Source organism: Parambassis ranga, chromosome 9 (assembly GCF_900634625.1).
Source record: "Parambassis ranga chromosome 9, fParRan2.1, whole genome shotgun sequence".
Taxonomy (NCBI): domain Eukaryota; kingdom Metazoa; phylum Chordata; class Actinopteri; family Ambassidae; genus Parambassis; species Parambassis ranga.
The window spans coordinates 23120428-23136374 of NC_041030.1; the positions used below are offsets into that span (position 1 = coordinate 23120428).

The 15947-nt window shown below is 42.7% G+C and overlaps 2 pseudogenes; both read left to right on the plus strand.

The window, feature by feature from the left end:
* Nucleotides 1-2170: 2170 nt before the first annotated feature.
* Nucleotides 2171-8809, plus strand: LOC114440984 (GTPase IMAP family member 2-like; annotated as a pseudogene).
* Nucleotides 8810-8835: 26 nt separating this feature from the next.
* Nucleotides 8836-11640, plus strand: LOC114441221 (GTPase IMAP family member 8-like; annotated as a pseudogene).
* Nucleotides 11641-15947: the final 4307 nt, after the last annotated feature.

Consider the following 15947-nt stretch of genomic DNA (forward strand, 5'->3'; position numbering starts at 1 on the left):
AGACCTCAGACCGCACCGGTTTTATTCACGCACCGGGCAGCTGGTGTCGTCCTGTCTGCTCTGATTGGTCCAGGTGTGCAGGCTCCTGCAGGTTTCACTGGTTGAACCAGGTACTGTCAAGGGGAGGGGCGCTAGGGACGAAAGAAAGCCTGCAGGTGGAATGGATTCTGGAGCAGCAGGACGGCTCTGAGTGGCCAGACAGACTTGATGAAAGGCAGAGGTCAGAGGCGGCATGTTGTGATGTCATTGTGTGTGGGTCAAACGTGTGTAAACTGTATGAAGACTGACGGTCAGTGAAAACAGACGGACACAGAGCGGTCTGTGCTGTTCCTGTGATCACACCTCACACCTGTCCGACTTCCTGATGACCTCATCATGACGTCCAGCTGTTTATTTTCCTTTAGTCCATTGTTCCTCTCTTCCTCTTCTTCTGTTTCCCATCTGTCTGTCCTCTGTCCTCTCTGTCTGTCCTCTGTGTCTGTCCTCTCTGTCTATCCTCTGTCCTCTCTGTCTGTCTGTCCATCTGTCTGTCCTCTGTCCTCTCTGTCTGTCCTCTGTCCTCTCTGTCTGTCCTCTGTCCTCTGTCCTCTCTGTCCTGGTTATCCTAACCCCCTCTTTCTACCTCTGGAGTTTGGTTTATTTACATGAAGTGGATCCTGGCAGGTTTACAAACTGAACCCAAGAGCTTGAAACAGAACGGACTTGTAGACCTTCTTCAAGCAGCCGGTATCAGTTCTGATTCAGCATGAACCACCTTCAAGAAACTCAAACTTCAAACCAGACATCACACAGAAGTTAAGCGGCATGAAGGAGGAGTGTTTCAGAGCAGTTAGAGTCATGCAGAGAACACGTCTTAACTGGAATGTGGGACAGAAAAACCTGTTTGAAAACCAGTTTGAAGAAGAATGCAGACAGAACTAACCACATGCTTCACTTTTCTGGTTCTGAAGAACCAGTGCTGTTTGTCCTGAAGGCATTAGTGTCCTCACATCCCTGAGCCCTGTGTTTCTTTGGGAGCTTCTCTCAAACGGCACCTTATGAAGTGGCTTCATTCTAATTCACACAGTGTTCAGCTGTGCAGTCACCCAGCTACACTCTGAAAGACGCTTGGTTACCTGCTCCAGTCTAAATGTCCAGAGGCCACAGTGAACCGGCTCTGTGTGTGTCTGTGTGTGTCTGTGTGTCAGTTAAATGAGTGTGTTAGCAACAGTAAGCACAAATGTCTTACTGAAGCATCTTTATGTGACAGTGACTGTGAGGCGGCGCTAGAACAACCTGTCTGAGAGAAGAGAAGGATCACATGACGTCTGCTGTGCTCTCTGCACATGTCGCCATGTTTCCAGTAAACAGCACGTCATGAGAGGATGCTGTAGAAGTGTGTATTCAGTGTAGAAAGACTTCACAGGGCTGAGGTGGTTACTTGCTGTTATATATTATATTTAACCTCAGCATTTATCTGACGTCTGGTCCATACGTCTTAAACTGAATCAGTGGTGGGAAAAATTGAAACAACTTGGTTTAACCTTAATGACTGATGAATGATCACACCTCAGGGTCTGTCTTTGTGTGTCTTTGTGTGTCTGTGTGTGTCTGTCTCTCTCTGTCTTACAACAATAACACATCAGAATCATTTGATATCTTATCGTGTCTAAATGTCGTTGATCAATATAAATATCTGTGGCTCTGCTTCCTGTCTGTCCTCCACCCACACTCGCACACGGAAGTGTTTAACACTTTCACTTTCTCGCAGCACTGACGGAGCAGCAGGACTTTCATCGTGCTGCTGGAACAAAGAGTGTTTAAATGCAGGAGTAACTCAGAGCAGCCTGTCTATAACAGACCTGATCAGATGTATTGACCCGGAGGAGGACACAGAAGAACAGAGTATGATCATCATCAGGTGAGTGAGAGGAATTATTGTTATTATTATTGCGTTATAACTTTGATACCTGCAGTTCAGCCGCCATCTTAGATTTCTGTGACGGTTAGATTTCTGCGCAGGTTAAACTTCAGAAACACTTACACAGGTCCAGCTGATCAGATCAGCTACAGATCATTTCAGAGTTCAGAGGGTTAATCATTGCTGTGTGTGAACAGTACATTAACAGAACATTCACTAACTTCTGCCCTCAGCTGGATATTCTCAGTGATCCTCTCCAGCGAGCTCATCATGGCGTCTGCAGGACCAGGTGAGTCCAACTCAGACTTTATTATTGTCCTCACCTCTGTCCACATGAAGCTCTCTGATCCTGTTACATCATTAAAGTACATTGAACCGGAGTGTAAACATAGTCTGAACTCCTCAGTGAGGATGAACTGCAGTGAAGCTGCTTTGATGTGTCATTCAGCCGTCTCCATGTCATGTGACCAATAGGGGTGGGCGAATCGATCTAAATATCGATAGTATCGATACCAACGTTAGGATCAGTAATTACTCGATACTAACGTGATGAGATCAATATTTCTCTGGAAGTTTCTCTTCTATACCTTCAGCAACTTTACTCGTATTTCTATCTCTTTCTATCTCTGGAGTTTGGTTTATTTACATGAAGTGGATCCTGGCAGGTTTACAAACTGAACCCAAGAGCTTGAAACAGAACGGACTTGTAGACCTTCTTCATGCAGCCGGATCAGTTCTGATTCAGCATGAACCACCTTCAAGAAACTCAAACTTCAAACCAGACATCACACAGAAGTTAAGAGGCATGAAGGAGGAGTGTTTCAGAGCAGTTAGAGTCATGCAGAGAACACGTCTTAACTGGAATGTGGGACAGAAAACCTGTTTGAAAACCAGTCTGAAGAAGAATGCAGACAGAACTAACCACATGCTTCACTTTTCTGGTTCTGAAGAACCAGTGCTGTTTGTCCTGAAGGCATTAGTGTCCTCACATCCCCTGAGCCCTGTGTTTCTTTGGGAGCTTCTCTCAAACGGCACCTTATGAAGTGGCTTCATTCTAATTCACACAGTGTTCAGCTGTGCAGTCACCCAGCTACACTCTGACACGGTGTGAAAGACGCTTGGTTACCTGCTCCAGTCTAAATGTCCAGAGGCCACAGTGAACCGGCTGTGTGTGTGTCTGTGTGTGTCAGTTAAATGAGTGTGTTAGCAACAGTAAGCACAAATGTCTTACTGAAGCATCTTTATGTGACAGTGACTGTGTGGCGGCGCTAGAACAACCTGTCTGAGAGAAGAGAAGGATCACATGACGTCTGCTGTGCTCTCTGCACATGTCGCCATGTTTCCAGTAAACACAGCACGTCATGAGAGGATGCTGTAGAAGTGTGTATTCAGTGTAGAAAGACTTCACAGGCTGAGGTGGTTACTGCTGTTATAGATTATATTTAACCTCAGCATTTTATCTGACGTCTGGTCCAGTACGTCTTAAACTGAATCAGTGGTGGGAAAAATTGAAACAACTTGGTTTAACCTTAATGACTGATGAATGATCACACCTCAGGGTGCTGTCCCTGTGTGTGTGTGTGTGTGTGTCTGTCTGTGTGTGTCTCTCTCTCTGTCTCTCTGTCTTACAACAGTAACACATCAGAATCATTTGATATCTTATCGTGTCTAAATGTCTTTGATCAATATAAATATCTGTCGCTCTGCTTCCTGTCTGTCCTCCACCCCCACTCTGCACACGGAGTGTTTAACACTTTCACTTTCTCTCAGCACTGACGGAGCAGCAGGACTTTCATCGTGCTGCTGGAACAAAGAGTGTTTAATGCAGGAGTAACTCAGAGCAGCCTGTCCATAACAGACTGATCAGATGTATTGACCCGAGAGGACACAGAAGAACAGAGTATTGATCATCATCAGGTGAGTTTGAGGAGGAAGATGAAGGAAAACAAGTCACACACGAAGATTTTATATGTTAGAGTTCATAAGTTTATAAGTCTGTGGATCAGATTCAGTTTAAATGTGGAAACATCTCAAGTGTTTTCACTTTGACACCAACAACACTCGTTTTATTGATACCTGCAGTTCAGCCGCCATCTTAGATTTCTGTGACAGGATGCAGGTTAAACTTCAGAAACACTTACACAGGTCCAGCTGATCAGATCAGCTACAGATCATTTCAGAGTTCAGAGGGTTAATCATTGCTGTGTGAACAGTACATTAACAGAACATTCACTAACTTCTGCCCTCAGCTGATATTCTCAGTGATCCTCTCAGCAGAGCTCATCATGGCGTCTGCAGGACCAGGTGAGTCCACTCAGACTTTATTATTGTCCTCCCTCTGTCCACATGAAGCTCTCTGATCCTGTTACATCATTAAAGTCACATTGAATCTGGTGTTCTCTGTGAGCACAGAAAGAAGCACAGTAATAATGTAACTTTATAGGTATGATGATATTAATATGGTCTGGACCACCGATCAGATCATTTTAAATGTGTCTAGATTAGTTTTTAAATGTTCGCATCAGGCTCTGATCTGTGTGTGTTCTTACAGGTGATGATGGTTCACAGCAGCGCAGCCACAGCCCTGAGTTTGACCGTCCTAACTGTGAGTCACACTGAATGAGAAGCTACAAAATGTGACAATCACACAATGAGATGATTTTTACAGGAACATTAGGCAGTGCAGTCAGTAACAGACAATATCAATCAACACTTTATTTATATAGAGAATGCTGAAGCAAAGTGCTTTACAGAAAGACCCCCAGACACACACACACCCAAAAATGCGTACCATGCACACATGCACCCACACACACACTTATTAAAAGAAATTTAATGTATTAAAAAACGACTTAAATTAAAAGAAAAATAAACACAGGATAAAGGATTAAAAGATACGGACCAAGAAAACACTGTAATTACTTGCAAGGTTTGCAATGCGACAAGATAAGATAAAACTTTATTAATCCCGAGGAAATACTTGAAGGGAGAGGAGACACTGAGGAAATACACAACAAAGAAATCCATAAAATCAAACAGTCAAACAATCAATAAAACAATACGACTTAAAATGAGCTTAAAGAACTAACAGAACTGTGCATAAACTAAATAAATACATAAATAAATAATAGCATTCATAAAATCTAACGAGTTAAACACATAGTAAAATCATAAATAGGCTGGAACTAAAAAGCGATGAATGTAACATAATTAATTAAAAGCCAGGTCTTCGCTTTTAAAAACGTCCACACTAGCTGCTGCCCTCAGGTCCTCAGGCAGGCTGCTCCACAGACGAGGGCCATAGAAAGTAACAGACAGTACAGTCAGTACCAGATCCGATTTTTCTTGCCTTTTAAAGTGTTAAATAATGTATTTGTATATATTCCTACTCTAGCGTGGCCCTCCAAGTGTAGCTAAACATTGACATGATCGTTTAAGCCAATAAATTCAATCAGATGTTTAAAGTTTTATCATCTGATCCTGACATTTTTATACAGTATTGGTCTGATACCAATGCTGAATATCGGATCGGTTCATCCCTAGTTACAATATTTAATTTTATGCCTAATTTGTACATTTATTTTAGTTGTGATGGCAAAAGATAATTTATTAATCCCTATTCTGTCCTCGCAGTGAGTACCAGTCCAGAGCTAGACAGATAGCTAACAAGTCCTCCATAAAAACAAGGCGTGACTTTTCTTGTGTTATTGTTGGTCATGTGGATATGCTCACATTACTTGTAAAACTGTAAACAGAAAATACAACAATCCAAATTAGTATGCTAAAACACCGTCTTAACCATTTTAACATAACTTAAACATCAAATGAACATTTAAAAAGAGAGAAGAAAAAGGCTTAACTCAAAACAACAGCACAATATTATTTAATATACTTAAAGATAAAACTTTGCTGTACTTACAGACAATACTGTCTCAGGCATCAATGAAACAGATATTCCACAGAAGCATGACCGTTTGTTGCTGTCTGCTCTAACAATGAGAAGTGCACCGAGCCTGCTGTGGAAATCCCCTACTACTGCATGTCATTACCACAAAAGGCCAATAGGTGTCACTATATTACCTCAAATTACTTTAAAATCTCTTAGTGAGGCAGAACAATCCCACAGGACATTCTTTTGCCAGAGGTAATGTTGTCATGGTGACAGGTATTCCCAATCAACACAATATGTAAAGAGCGATTTTCAGTACTGCTGCATGTCAGAGCCCACAGGCCTGAGCATGTTAAATGTTAATGTGACAGCACAGCTAGAAGACCGAAGTACAGTTGTTTGAAGGGTGACCAGGAGAAAGACTCTTCTGTCTAAAAAGCACATGAAGCATGGTGTTCACAAAACTGCATCTGAATAAACAGCAACACCTGTGGAATGTCCCATGGACACATGAGCCCAAAGTGGAGGTGTTTGGTCATGATGTTTCTGAAGCTTTTACACAAAACAAACATTAACCTGACTCTAAGAGACTTTCTGCCTCTAAATCTCAGACATTTCACATAATTCAGATTGTATTTGAAGTGTGTATTTGTCTTGCACTGTTGTGACACCGTAGCCCTCAGCAGCCTACGCTCTTACACAATTCCTGTTAGAAACTGTTTGCTACCCTTTTTACTATCCATCCTATATATCATACAGCAGCCTGCTCGCCTGTTTTATGAATACTTTTATTATTGTTATTCACATAGTTTACAGACCTCACTCCAGTTTCAGGGTGTCTGTGGGGTTTTAAAAGTATTAAAGGTGATAAATTAATATTGAAAAAATTAAGGCCATTAAAAGTGTTAAATTAGTTTTTTTTTAATTTGGTATTATTGTCTTAAAATAGGTATTATTCTCTGAGGTGTCCTATTTTGATTGAAATTCTATCTGCTAAAGTTTTAGTTTAAACGGTGGGCTGTAGCCATATCCAGATCCTTGTCTCAGCTGTTTGACGCCATATTCAGTGGTCGCTCCACATTTCAAACACTGTGTGCTGGCGGCTTACAGTTTTGGTTTGCTAGGCATATCTTCAATGTCCAGTCTAGACAACTATTATCATCATGGGCAGATCCAAGTTTTCTGACAGCTGGGTGGAAGACCCAGCATTTAAGGACTGGCTCAGGTCTGTAGTAGGGAATAACCGGCAGGCTTATTGTTCGGGTTGTAAAAACATTTCACTGTCAACTGGATGGGAGCTAACGCACTTCGGTCACATATGCAATCCACTAAAGATACATGTGCGGTCGGCGAGAGCAGTTAACTCTACCACTCAACTGTCTGTGCTGCTGCACCACCACCACAGACTAGTGCAACTATAACGTAAGTTTGCAGTTTGTATTTAACATAGTTCAGATGTTCATTCAATTATGACTTATGTTGTATTGTATGTACATTTGCATAGTCTTCTCTGCCACAGTAAACCACCGTGACCTTTCAATGTGTAGGATATTCTGGCAGACTTCAGTAAACACAGAGAATAGACACCATGAGAGCTCCACAGCCAAGCTGTCAGTCTTCCATTTTTAGGCAGTGATAGATGGAACCAAGATATTTTTCCTAAACCAAATACCGATTGATCGAGACAGAGACCAGTGGAAGTAAAAACAAGTGTTGATCAGAGCCATGTGTCCCCTGATGATCCAACAGCAACTTTCACTTTGTGTGACATCACACAGCAGGATGAAGCTCTGCCCTCATGTTTAAAGCTAATGGATTGTAGTTTAAGTATGAATGTATGTGACGAGCTGGGTGTGAGAACAGTTTTATGCTCCAGTTATTCTTAGTAGCAGTAACCTGCTGAGCACACTGTGCACGCTCTAAGCTTCATGCTGCTCTCTGGTTATGCCCTCTGTCTTCCTGCTGGTATCACATACATGAATGATAATTTGCTTTATCTCCAAATATTCTTCTTCTCCTTTGTTCTCTTCTCTTCCCCCCAGCTGGCTATCAGCAGAACTGAATTTGAACCGAAAGAATTGTACTTTAGCAGGCCATACATAATAACTCATAGTTCAATGTTACTGTGATTCCTTTAATGGGATAAATGAATGTTGTTGTGTTCTTATAGTTGCAGATCAACCACTGAAGCGCAGCAGCAGTCTTCTTTTCCTGCCTCCTAGCAGTGAGTCTGTGTCAGAATTATGTTGCTTTAAACTGTGTTTAATGAGTGATCCTTCAAACAGAACAATAATTAGTGTTGCACATTATGATGTTCAGTTTCATGTGTTCAAAGTACAATACCTTTGTAAACCACAGATGGGCAAGAAATTCTTAACAGTTTATGACAGACATGTTTTAATGTGTGCAGCAGACTCAGTTGACAAAAACACCTGTTATAAAAAATGAGACCACTATGGACTATTAACATAATAATTACAGTGTTTGTCTCACAGTGTCTGAGCTGAGGGTGGTTCTGCTGGGCAGCAGCTGGTCTGAGAGGAGCTCAGTGGGGAACTTCTTACTGGGAAAGAACAAGTTTTACACAGAGGAAGAACCAGACAGCTGTGTGAGAGTCAGAGGACAGATGAAGGGCAAAGACATGGTTCTCAAACACTCCAGATCTGCTGCATCCAAACCTGTCTGCACACAGACTGACAGAGTTCATGGAGAACTGTGTGAGACTCTCTGCTCCTGGACCTCATGTGTTCCTGCTGCTCCTACAGCCTGAAGACTTCACTGAGGGACAAAGAGAGGCTCTGCAGAGTGCTGACACGATTCAGTGATCATTCAATCACTCTCTGATACTGATATCAGAGCCCAGAAAGAGGAGCTCAGGTTCCATTGAAGACTACATGAAACATCCATCACTGAGAGACATGATTCAAAGATGTAAAGATAAGCTGCTGTGGCAGAAGAAGCTTAAACAAAAGCAGCTTCTCAGAGTGATAGGAGACATGGTGGAGGAGAACCATGGAGGTCATGTGAGCTGTGATGTTATAAAGAGGCATCAAGTGGTCCTCCAACCTTCAAACAAGGAGCCACTGATGTCCAGGATCCTGTTGGAGGTACTGAGTGATGAATGCAACATGTTTGTTACAGACATGTGAGAGTGATGTCACAGAATCATACTGACATCTGTCCCTTCTTGACATAACTGTCTTTATTACAGGGACAGCCATGTCAGGAAGTCGAGCTTCAAACAGCTGAAAGTCAAATATATGTTTAATCAACATTCATATTTTAATGAACAGGATGCTGCAGATGTTTTGTTTGTTTGTTGCAGATGGATTCAGAATCATCTTGTTTGGCAAAAGTGACGACAAAAAAACAACACTAGGAAACATGATCACTGGGAAAAAGGAGTTTCATGTCCCAAGAGTCTTTGCACAAAAACAGTGTGTAGCTGCCAGTGGAGAGTGGAACCAGAAACCTGTGACAGTGGTGAACACTCCAGATATCTTCAGTCTGTCTGTGAGAACACTGAGAGAGGAGATGAAGAGCTGTGTGAATCATATGTCTCCTGGTCCAAATGTCCTGCTGCTGTTAGTGAGACCTTCAGATTTCAGTGAAGAGGACAGAAAAACCATGAAGTCCATCCTGAGTCTCTTGGTCCACATGTCTTCAACCACTGCATGGTCATCCTGACACATGAGAGGAGAAGAGAACGAGGCTCTGAGACAACTCATCCAAGACTGCAGACAAAGACAGCTCAGAATCAATGTGGATAAAAAGGAGTTAATGCAGAGAATGGAGGACATAGTGACAGACAACAGAGGAGGAAGTCTGACATTAACTGAAGAAGATCCTGTGACAGTGAAGAAAGACTCCAAACCTGCTCTGAACCTGGTTCTGTGTGGGAGCAGAGCAGCAGAGAAGACCTCAGCAGCAGAGGCCATTTTAGGTCAGACAGAGCTTCATTCAGTCTGCAGCTCCTCAGAGACTGTTGGACATCAGACAGAGGTGTGTGGACGTCGGGTGTCCCTGCTGCAGCTGCCTGCCTTGTATGGAAAAGCTCAGGAGGCAGTGATGGAGGAATCCTTCAGGTGTGTCTCCCTCTGTGATCCTGAGGGCGTCCATGCCTTCATCCTGGTCCTACCTGTGGCTCCCCTCACTGATGAAGACAAGGCAGAGTTACAGATCATCCAGAAGACATTCAGCTCTCGAGTCAATGACTTCACCATCATCCTGTTCACTGTGGACTCAGATCCTACACATCCAGCTGTGGATGACTTTGTAGTAAAAGATGAAGACATTCAGAGGTTACGTCAGAATTTTGGAGGAAGAGCTGTTTTAAATCTGAAAGACCAGCAGCAGATCAGACAGCTGTTGGACACTGTGGACAGCATGAGACTCAGAGGCAAACTCAGCAGCTACACAATGAAAACATTTCTGTTTAGCAAAGTGGATGAAACTTGTAAAGTTCAGGCTGAACTTCAGCAGCTGAAAACAAAGGCAGGGCTCACTGGTACGTTTGTTTTTGGTTTATTATTGGTCCTCAGAGTGCTGTCCTCTGTCTCCTTTATGATGAGTTTGTGTGTTCCTGTTTCACAGCTGATGCAGAGCAGCAGAGCTCAGAGAGTCTCAGGATCGTGCTGATCGGGAAGACTGGCAACGGAAAGAGTTCTTCAGGAAACACCATTCTGGGAAGGAGAGAGTTTAAAGCTCAACCAAGTCAAACATCAGTCACTAAATATTGTCAGAAAGAACAAAGTGAGGTGGACGGTCGTCCTGTTGTTGTGGTCGACACTCCTGGTCTGTTTGACAATACTTTGTCCCATGAAGAGGTTAATGAGGAGATGGTGAAATGTATCAGTCTGCTGGCTCCAGGACCACATGTCTTCCTGCTGGTGGTACAGATTGGAAGACTCACAGCAGAGGAGAAGGAGACATTAAAACTCATCAAAGAGTGTTTGGAAAGAATTCAGAGAAGTTCACCATCATTCTGTTCACAAGAGGAGATGATCTGGAAAATGAGATGTCCATTGAAGATTATATTAAACAGCAATGTGATGCTTCCTTTAAGAAGCTGATCAGTGACTGAGGAGGAAGATACCATGTGTTCAATAACAGAGATAAAAACAACCAGACACAGGTCAGAGAGCTGATAACAAAGATCGACACCATGCTGAAGGAAAATGGAGGCAGCTGCTTCACCAATGAGATGCTGCAAGAGGCCGAAGCAGCCATAAAGAAAGAAATGCAGAGAATCCTGGAGGAGAAGGAGGAAGAGATGAAGAGAGAGGGAGGAGCTAGAAAGAAAACACGAGGAGGAAATGAAAGAAATGAAAGAAAGAATGGAAAAAGAGAGAGAAGACATGGAAAAGGAGAGAAGACTGAGAGAAAAACAACTGGAGGAAATGAAAGAAAAGATCAACAAAGAACATGAGAGAAAAGAAAGAACAGAAGGAGCGAGAAGAAGATGACAAGAAGAGAAAAGAGCAGGACGAATGTGAACGGCAGAAGTGGGAAAAAGAACGAGATCTCTGGAAACAAAATTAAGTCGGAATCAGAGGAAAAGAAAACCATTGACAGAAAACTGGAACAACGCAGAAAAGAGATGAGTAAGAAGCAAGAAGCTTGGGAGAAGGAGCGAAAAGAGTGGTGGGACAAACGATATAAGGAAGATGAAGAGAGATGGCAGAAAGAGCAAATAAAAAAAAAAAGCTACAAGAGTATAAACGACAAAGAGCAACAGATGAAAAGAAAAGGGATGCAGAAGATCAAAAAAGAAGGGAAAGGAGGAGAAGGAAAAAAAAGAATTAGAGGCAAACCACCAGAAAGAAATGGACAACATGAAGAAGAGATATGATGAGGAGGCTAGAAAACAGGCTGAGGAGTTCAATGAGTTTAAAGATAAATACCTCAAAGAACAGGAAGCTCTGAAGGAAAAGCATGACAAAGAACTGCAAGATCTAAAGAAAAAGCACGAAGAAGAAATACAAAAGAACAAAGAGGCACACAGCAAGTACATGCAGTTGCAAGAAAACGCAAGTCAGAAAGAAACTCTACTCCAAGGCACACTACAGGCAAAAGAACAGGAACTGCAAAAGGAAAAGACTACCACAGAGACTAATCAGCAGAAAATTCAAGAACTGGAAGAATTGAGGAAGAAACATGAAGAAGAAATTACCCAATTAAAAAATTCCTTTTTTATAAAAATCAAAGAGGTGTGTACCATCTGCTGATTATTCTAAGTTGAGGTCACTGTGGGTGGTTGCCTACCTAAAACCTTTACAGACTCATTCACTGGATTTGCTGTTGTCTGGAGTGCAGTCTGTTTCTCAGACCACCTCTCATGTTCACCCTTGCTTGTTTCCTCTGGTGCACCAAATTGAGAAATAATTTCACCAGAGAAGGGATGGATGAAGCTATTTTTCTTAAACTGGAAAGAATTATAGCAGAAGAGCGTATGTGACACTCCATTCACAATGGAACCCCATCAAGCATGTTTGTATTTTTCTTCATGTCAACACTTCACACAATCGTGACCTGGACAACTGGGAAGCAAATAATTCCCCAGTATCAAAATGGAGTGACAGATAAAATAAAATCACAACGATGCAACGAGATGCTTTCATCTGTGTAGGAAAATTAACATGTTTAATTTTAAGCCTATTTTCACACACTGTTCTGAACCATCATAATATAAACAACCAAACTGGATGAGGAACCTTTATTTACACACCTTATTCAATTGTATTTTTTCTATAATTTTACATTTTACATCTGAATGTTCACATGTTGATGTAATCATTTAATCTTATTTGGCTGGAGAAACTTAATAGTTAATATTTCTTGTACATTTGTCATTTGCAACCTTGATTAAAATAAGAAACTTATTAATAAAGAAGTTAGTAAGAGCCTTTTAAGTTAGTTTATTTGTAATAATAATTTAGTTAAAAATGTGAAACTAATAATTTAATTATAAAGACCGTTGCTAAAATACATAATTTAGTAATTAATTATTCAGATTGCAGCTAGACGCATAGGAAGCCACACAGTTTTTTGACCGAGCTTAACGTGTCTATTGTATTTTTTGTGTGTTTAGTACATTTTTGAAAAGAAGATTCGGTCTTGCTTGTGCTTTTTCAAAATAGTCGTTGGACAAGCTGCAAAAGTGGTACAGAAGGGTTTGCACAGGAGTGCCACTACAAAGTTGTTTTTAAATAAGTTGTTATTTTTCTGAATTGTTTCCATGAATGAATGAACATATTATGCAGTTTCTTTATCTAAAATGTGTGTGCAAACATGTCATTTAGACATGGAAAAGGTGTTACGAGGCGTACAAGGAAGGAGATCCAGGCGCAGGTAAAAATAATTCACTTTAATGGTGGAACAAAAATCAACCTCGAAGGCGAATAAGGCAACAGTCCAAAACAACAAAAGGCAACCACGAGGGCGAACTACGATGAGTCTTCAAAAACTAAAGGTGACCACGAGGGCGGAAAACAAAACTCCAGGTCCAAGGCGAGGGACAACTGGGCGGCGTGGCAGATGACCAAAACAAGAAACAAGAGGTAAGTCAAAGGATTTCTCTAGGACGACGAGAAGAGGCTGGTTGCTTACTACATGGAAATAGTGAAGAACTGGCGCCGAAGCGAAGGGAGGTGGTGCTTAAATAGCAGATGGGATGACAGGAAATCGGACACAGGTGAGTAGCCGCCATGACTCCACCCAGCTGAGCCTACGCACCTGGAGAGAGCAACAAAAGACAGAGACAAGCAAGGCAGGAAAAGAAACGACAGGAAGTGCAAGGAGAGCAGTTCTCACCACATAACAAAAGGAGAGAAGACTAAGAGAAAAACAACTTGAGGAAGCGAAAGAAAAGATCACAAAGAACATGAGCAGAGAAAGAAAGAAGACAAGAGGAAGAGACAACAGAAGAAACTCAAAGACAAGCTTCAGAACAAAAATCGGAGATCTGGAGGAAAAACTACAATCGGAGTCCAAGTCAAAGGAAACAATCGACAGAGAACTGGATCAATTCAGAGAAGAAATGAGGAAGCAACAAGAAATCTGGGATAAGGAAAGAGAAGAACAGGAGGACAAACGAAAACAAAAAGATGAACAGAAACAAGAGGAACTCAGGAAACTCCAGGAAAAATATGACCAGGAAAAAAGAAGAAGAACGACTGAGAAGAAAGCAGGAAGAGAAAGAGCGGAAAGAGTTAGAGGATAACTTTAAAAACAAATGGAGGATATGCAGACGAAGTATGAAGAGGAGGCCAGAAAACAAGCTGAAGAGTTCAACGAGTTCAGACAGAAATATGACAAAGAGTTTCAAGAGCTGAAGAGCTTTGTATGTTGTAAAATTGAAGATGAATTGGTAACTCCTCTCTCTGCCGGCCTTGCAGCCTCAGTGACTCACAGATATGAAGACATTTCATTTCATTCCATCTGTATTTTCAGAGCTCAGCACTGTGAGCTGTTTATCTGTCCAGAAGCTGCCGTCTGTGCTCTGAAGAGTGACTCAGACCACAGTGACCTCTTGTGGTTGTATGAACAAGTGCATGCAGGTCTGGGACTCATCTCCATGGTAACCAAGATAATGATAACACATACTACTAAATTGCATTACAACCAATATTTGACTGAAACAAATTACTGTAAATCACCTAAATATTGAATGTATTCAGATGCTGGATGCAAAGCTTCATTCACAGGACTCAGAGCAACAAGAGGGACAAACACACATCAGTCATTAATAATCAGAGGGAGACTCAGACCAGCTGAAACCTCAGCCTGTTAAAACAGGATCACTAAAAGCCACTGGATACTAATATAACTGAGCTCTCCCTGAAACTTCTTTGGTTTCTTTCTCCCTGGGTTCCTGTAGGTTCCTGTAGGTTCCTTGTTTGAAATGTTTCTCTTTTTTTTTAACATCCAGGACAAGTTCAATATGTGTCATTACAATTGTTAATCAGTGGAATGTTTTGTTGGTTTTTCATGATTTAGTTTAGTATTTTGTGGGTTTGGGTTTGTTCTTTCAATAAAACTCACCTGGAAGCTGAATCCTTTGCCTGCGCCTTGAGTCCTCTCTACCAGCTGACAGTGTCTGTGAGCTCATGGAACCTGATCCACATCAGTTTATTTCATTTCATAATTTAAATTCATGGTCCAGAAATAACACGCTGATAATTATGCATCTCTGTTGGAGAGCTGTGTTTCAGTTCATTATATTATTATTTGACTTTTATTATTTTGAAAGTCAAATGATGTTTTTTCTTGTTGACGTGACTTCCTGTAGTCTCGCAAGCTCTCGCGCACGGGAGAAGACAGGAGCGGGGAGAATGAAAATGGCGCGAGAGGAGCGCTAGTTCTGCTGTTTGGAGTCCATCCACGGCTCATCCACTGAGCCGTGGATGCTCTCAACCTACCACCCTGTGTTCCGGAAGATGGAGGAGTTCCCCCCTCCGGTGGCTCCAGCACTCCCTGCCTGGGCCGTTCGCCCAGCCCCTGCTACCACTCCCTCCTCGCCTGTTCCTGCTTCAGCTGGCAGGTCGACGATGTCGCCCCCAGCTCATCTCTCCCTGGGTGTTCCCTCAGAGGCCGATGGCTCCGTTCAACCCAGAGGGGCAGGTCTTCCCGCTCCGTCAGGGGCGGACTACAGACGGCGTCGCTCTTCCCCGCTCCGTCAGGGCGTACTCCAGACGACGTCGCTCCTCCCCGCTCCTTCAGAGGGCGGACTCCTGATAACGTCACCTCCTCCTGCACCACCCGAGGGGGTGTTTCGGTGCCGCCTCCAAGGATTTATCTGCCGCGAGCTTTTGGATTTTTATACCTTGGAACATTAGCAGCATTGACACTGACTGTAGGGGTGTCTTTCCTCAACGCTAAAGGGGCTTTGGCCTGGGTTCCAGCCCAGGCCCTGATGAACCCTCAGCTCCGGGTCCCAGTCCTGACCCTGGTGGGGTTCCGTCCCCAGTCTCCTGTCCTAATCCTAGTGGGGTTCCGCCCCCGGCTTCCTGTCCTGACCTTAGTGGTCCACCGCTCCCGAGCCTCTGCTCCGGTCCTGGTGGGCCTCCTACTGAGTCCTCGTCCTGACCCGGCGGTCCACCATCCCCGAGCTCCAGCTCCAGTCCTGATGGGCCTCCTCTTCTGAGGGCTAGCCCAGAC